Source organism: Culex pipiens, chromosome 2 (assembly GCF_016801865.2).
Source record: "Culex pipiens pallens isolate TS chromosome 2, TS_CPP_V2, whole genome shotgun sequence".
Taxonomy (NCBI): domain Eukaryota; kingdom Metazoa; phylum Arthropoda; class Insecta; order Diptera; family Culicidae; genus Culex; species Culex pipiens.
In genome coordinates, this window is record NC_068938.1 from 185,794,093 (window position 1) to 185,800,092 (window position 6,000).

General features: G+C 33.2%; 1 protein-coding gene across 1 annotated transcript in view; it reads left to right on the forward strand.

The window, feature by feature from the left end:
- The window catches only part of LOC120430523 (roundabout homolog 1-like), a 224,229-nt gene that overhangs the window by 51,007 nt on the left and 167,222 nt on the right, over positions 1-6,000 (forward strand). The gene's annotated exons all lie outside the window — the stretch shown is intronic.

Below are 6,000 nucleotides of genomic sequence, written 5' to 3' on the forward strand. Positions count from 1 at the left end.
AAAGGTTTCATTTTTTGCTTTTTGGGTGTTTTCGTATACCCCTGACTTAAGGCGGTTCTAAAAACACCCAAAAAGCAAAAAAATGAAAATTTGGTTTATAGGACCTTTTCAAAAAACTTCTAGAATTGTTGTTTTTTGGATTTTTGAGTTTCAAAAATACTAAAGTCTAAAATTGAATAATTTTCTTTTTTTCTTGTTTTAGTCCAAATTATTATATTTTTGAAATACTTTATTGAAGAGCTTAGGAATTTGCGCAAACTTTTCAATTTTAAACGATAAAATGTAGACCACACTTCAAATAAAGAAGTAATCCAGCTGCGTGTAAAAGGTCTGGGTGTAAAAAAAAAAATAAATAATAATAATAATAATGTAATATTACACCCTGAAATATGTAGCTCATCATTATGGGAAACCTACTTGATCCAAATGTCAAGCTCATATATACGTTTATCCTTTCCATTCTTCATCGGTCTGATGGCCGAGTAGGCTAAGGCGCCAGTGGTGCTGGGTTTGAGTCCCGTCGGTTGCACCTATTTTTTGTGTTTACAAAAATTGTACATGCAGTGTGTAATATTAAGTGTTTTTTACCATGAAGGTGATGTGCATGCTTTTGCATGCATTTCTACTATCGGATTTTTTGCTGTGCAATAGTTCAAAATGTCAATTGTCGTAGAGAACCACTATTCTTCAAAAATTATAAATCTATCAGTTAAAAAAATAACAATCGCCCTAACCAACCTGATTTGCACGATTTCCTCAGGTGACGAGTCGTAAAACTCACCGTCATCAAAATAGACTTCACCGTGAGAGACACTACAGCAAGCAAACAAAAATTATGAGCAAACTTTTTCATTACCCAACTTAAACTATAAAAATGTTTATATTGTTCACACCGTACGGTGCTTGTGACCACCCACTGCACCGCACAAACAAACACCCAAACGCTCCTTTCACAATTATGTCAAATTTGTTAATTGACTGGCCGTTAAAAAAAGAGAGACGAGCATCTTCTTGGGCGGTTCGGGTGGTGGAAATTGGAAAAACTTTTTTCCTGCTTTCAGCGCTGAAAAGTGAACCCTTTTTGAAGTACTTTTTGGGTTCCGAAAAAAAGCAAAAAAGTTTCGCAGATTCTTTTGGGTTTCTTGAAAAAACATAACCTTAAAAAAGGCACAATCTCCTCGCAAGCTGTGCTAATTTGGAGTGTTGCCCATCGGAAGGAAGCGCACGAACCATGGCAACCTGGCAATTCCGGAAAGTACCAATTAGACGAGAATCCTTCCAGTTGATTGGCGATGGTCAATTTTAACCCTCATCTACCCCCGAGGGGGGTTCATTAGATCCTTTCGTTTGCTTTTTTTATGGGGAAAATTTGGTTCGCCTTGGAGATTGAATTTTGTAATTGAGGTTATGTTTTTCTTTTCGAAGTATTTTTAAGGGTTATGTTAACTTCTACAAAAAGTTAAGGGTTATCCAACTGCCAGCTGTTACTCATCTCGAGTCTGGTGCAGAATTGCGGAGTTGGCAAAAGACAAACCGCCAACCAACCGGCAGTGCTATCTGTCAAACCCTCTTCAATAATTTTTGCACCCCCGGAGAACGACTGTGGTGCCTCCTCAGAATTCATTTGTGCGTCTGTGTGTCACAAATTGTCTTTTCCTGGAAGCTGTGCCAGCCGACGAAAAGGGGTTTTGGATTTCGGCCGGTTCCGGTTGACAGGCTAATAACAGTGTGATCATTTCATTATTATGTTTTTTTTTTCCTCGGAAATCTCAACGATTTCGATTGAGATGTGTTGCTTTTGGGACGGAATGATGGCGGAGCTGGTCGGAGCCACGAAACGGAACCAGCCTCAATGGGATGCTTTCAGCTGTCGAAGGAAAGTATCGGTTTTCATCGGCGTCAAATTGGATCGAGTCTGATTTGGCCGATGATGTGTGAGGGTTTGCGATGGATCAGCCCTGTCAAAAAGTGAGAAGAAATCGAGAACAATCGGGGTGCATTGTTGGGCGAGATCAAATCTGAGTTGTCTGTGTGTGTTTGTTTTAAAATTATTGGACCAGTTTAAAAAATTACAAAACTCTCACTTTTTCCTTTACTTTTAAATGCAATGTAAACGTGACGTACTTTATGAACAATTCGTTTGGGTCATTCTCTGCCAACTCACACAAAATCGGAAAAAGTTGCCCCGACCCATCTTCGATTCCCGTGGAACTTTTTCCTAAGGAATAATTGATCACGAATTTGACGTAAAGTTTTAAATATCTGGCGACGAAAGACCCCTTTCATTTTAGAACATTCGAAAAAAGACGTGTTTTTCAATAATTTTCACCATTATTTGGAATTTTTAAACTATCATGTAAAATTGAGCGCTCAATTTGATGGCGTACTCAGAATTCTGAAAAAAAACTTTTATTTCATCGAAAATTAAAAAATCACACTTCAGTGAATCAGTTACTTTCAAAGGATTTTAAAATTAATTTCGTGATGTGAAAAAAGTTTTTATCGTTTTAATTTAAATACTTTTTAGAATTTAAAAGATACCTGAAAAAATCCCATTTTTCAAAAGGTGAATTTTTCAAATTCGTATTTTTTTATTTTGATTTTTTTCTGCATTCCATAAGACTAAAAAAAACATCTTGTAAACTAGAATTTAAGAATGGTGCAAAATCTGGTATCGGAGATAAGAAGTTATAATAAATAGATTTTCAGGAAAAAATCGAAAATTCCAAAATTATGTTTAAATGCAAAATATAATTTGCAATCGAAAATGACTGATGTTTTGTTAAAATAATGTTTATAATTTTCAATTAATTTACGTTTAAGGTAGTTGCTTAATGCTTTTTGCATTTTTTTATTTGTTATAGGAAAAACAACTTTTCAACTTTTTTAAAAGAAATGCTGTTGAAATTTCCTTTTTTTTTACAGTAAGCAAACAAATGTTAATTTTTTGGAAAACAAATAGTTTTTATCAGTGTCTTAAAAAAGCTTCGTTTTACAATTTACGATGTATTGGAAATTATTGGTTCGGTTTTCAAAGATTTGATTGATTTTTAATTTATTGATCAAAATAATTTTTTGAAGAGTAGAAAATTTTGCAAAAATTTTAAAGTTCATTATTGAAATTCAAACTAAAAGTTTCCGAGATATCGCAATTCAAATGAGAGCTAATTAAGTAACAGTCCCAAGTAGCACTCATAACTTGTCGTCTGTTGTATAACAGTTAGACAGCTGTTTTTGATCAACATACGAGAAAAAATTTCAACGTTAGTTAAATAACAGTTTATTTCACTACTTGTATACCTGACTTATGTAACTCTTGAGATTTGTTCCAAACAAGTGTTACAACACAGTCAACTTCACTCTTTTCCAACTTTAACACACAACATAGGGAATATTTTCACATGTTTGGCATGTGTTAGGAGCACTTGCTCCTAACTCAATCCAATTTGCTGTTTTTCACTATTTAAACAATTTATTTTGGAACACTTTTGATAGAAACTTGCTTGCTCACTTCCTATTGAGCTATTTATCACTTTATTTTACTTGAAAATATTTTTTACGAGCTGTAATTGAACGTCAAAGTGCTGATATGCCAAGATGCTGTTCCCTTATCTGCAATGTTTCACTCGAAAACAGTTTGTTGAATAAAAACAATATTGCACTGTTTGTGTCACTGCTTATCTAACATTGTAATGTGACGGCATCTGCTGAAAAATGGGCGTGGCCAACCATTCTATAAATAACCTTAGGTTTTCTCGCTTTGTTACACAAATGTTATCGGAGAATAGATTATATAACTGATGCTCAACATACATATTCAACTTGACATTGCGTGTTGTTAGGTGGTGTAAATTTGTACATGAGGAATTTAGAGTTTCAATAATGTTTATTTATTGCAATAGTTTTGATTGTTGACCGATTCATTTGTGAACATATCGCTGGTAAAAGCTATACAAATTAACAACTTATAGAGTTTATGATAGAGAAAACAACAAATCAAAATCATACCGATTTTCAATATTACTCCGTGGTACGGTAATCGAAATGACAGTTGAAACGGTTTGTTATAACAAAGTTATATAGTGGATTTATAAAAACTGACTTGAAACAAACTTATATAACTTCAATTCCAATGACAGCCTTCGTTGGAGTTAAGTTCTTTAGCTATCAAAACAGACAGCAGCCTTCTTATTGACGCTTGGGCCAGCTTGTTTACTATGAAGCCCCGTGGAGAGATGTGGAAGCGCGCCTGGACCTGCCGTGGAGATAACAACAAAATTGAACAAATCGTCGAAGTCATCGGATCGAATCTTGGGAAAGAGGAAGTTCACCAAAAAAGGAAATTCTAAAAAGTTCGCCATGCAGGGAATTTCTCACTAATCACATGCGCGCCATGATTGCTTCTCTTTTTTTAAATTTCAATTTCAAATTATTTTAAATAAATCTTGCAGAAACAAGCGTACGTTTTTAATTAGCTTTGTCGTTGATTGAAATTCTAATAAGAAACGTTTGTTTACATGTAAGTTAGTCGACGGTTAGACAGCTGTTTTCAATCTAACTTTCCTTTCCAGTGTGCGCTTTGATTTGACAGCACAGCCGTAAACCACGCCCCCTTTTTTCGTTGAATCTCTTGTTAGATAGCACAGTGTTGTCAAATACATTTGTACAACTTACTCTGATAACTTGCATCTTTTTCTGGCAAGTTATACAAAAGAAAAAAGTGCGCTTTTTCCAGTTCACAGGAGTTGTAGAACAAGTTGTGGTAACAAGGGGGATTGGTTATACAACCTGTTAGGAAATACGTTTATCTGACAAAGTGTGTTGCTTGGGGTGTGGAAAACTATTTTTTCACAAAATATAAACTCTAAGATGTAGCAGTCCAATCAATAGAGCAAAACAAGAAAAAATGCATCTTAATCTGAATTTTGTAATTTGGTTTAAAATTATTTTTGATTTCTTCTTTTTTCAATTCATGTTTTATTTAAAGTTTTTGTCTCCCCCCCCCCCCCCCATCAAAATCGATCCGAAAAATCAGGGGGCTAAAAAAATTACCAAAAACTTCAAAATTAGTACGAAATGTTGAGTGCAATCAGCTGAAAACATTCTAAAATGCATTACACTGTGTTTATAACATTTTTAACATGTTTAAGTTCGTTTAAAAATATTTTAATTTTTTGTGAAATTATGTTGCACAATACTGCAAAAAGTTTTTTTTTTCAGCAAAAAATACATTTTTGTCAATACTTAGATATCTAGAAAACTAATGATTGTAAAAACAGCAAATTTTGTTTACCTTTTTTTTAAAGTTTCATATCTACGGTATCAGATTTTTTGCTATCCCTTAAAAAGATTGAGTCTCCAAAAAATATAAAAGTTCCGCAGAGGAATTCAACTTTTTGTGCTAAATACTACAGCACAAAAAATAATTTTCAGTTTAAACTTGTAAAAATATTATAAAAAAAACCTTTTTTTTTTAATTCAATTTAAGGTTATTAAAAATTCCAGTTATAAAATCGCCAAATTTTATTTTAAAGTTTTCTTTTTTCCGGGAAAATTCCAAATATAACCTACAACTTTGCATAAGTCATCAATAAGATCAGAAATTCTTCTCAAGATATATATTTTCGAACATTAACTTGTTTGTTTCGTATTACCAGCCTTTAAAATTGTAAAGCTTTTTTGACAAAGTTTCATTTATAGTTCAATTTGTAAATGAAAAAAAAAACAAAATAAAAAATGTCGTTAGAAACTGCGAAATTTTAAGGAAATTTACGATAGTTTTCCTTTTTGTTTTGAACTTTAAAGCATTTATTTTGAAAAAATTGTTCTAAAAATGTTCGAAACAATCTTAATACATTCAAACAAGTTTGGCTAGAAACGTTACAAACTCTGAGATCACGCAAAACAAATTAAACATTAAACAAACAAATCCCCTTGCCCAATAAACAAATGAGCACGTAGATTAAAACCACAAAGGCCTAGTCAAGTCGTAAAGTCACG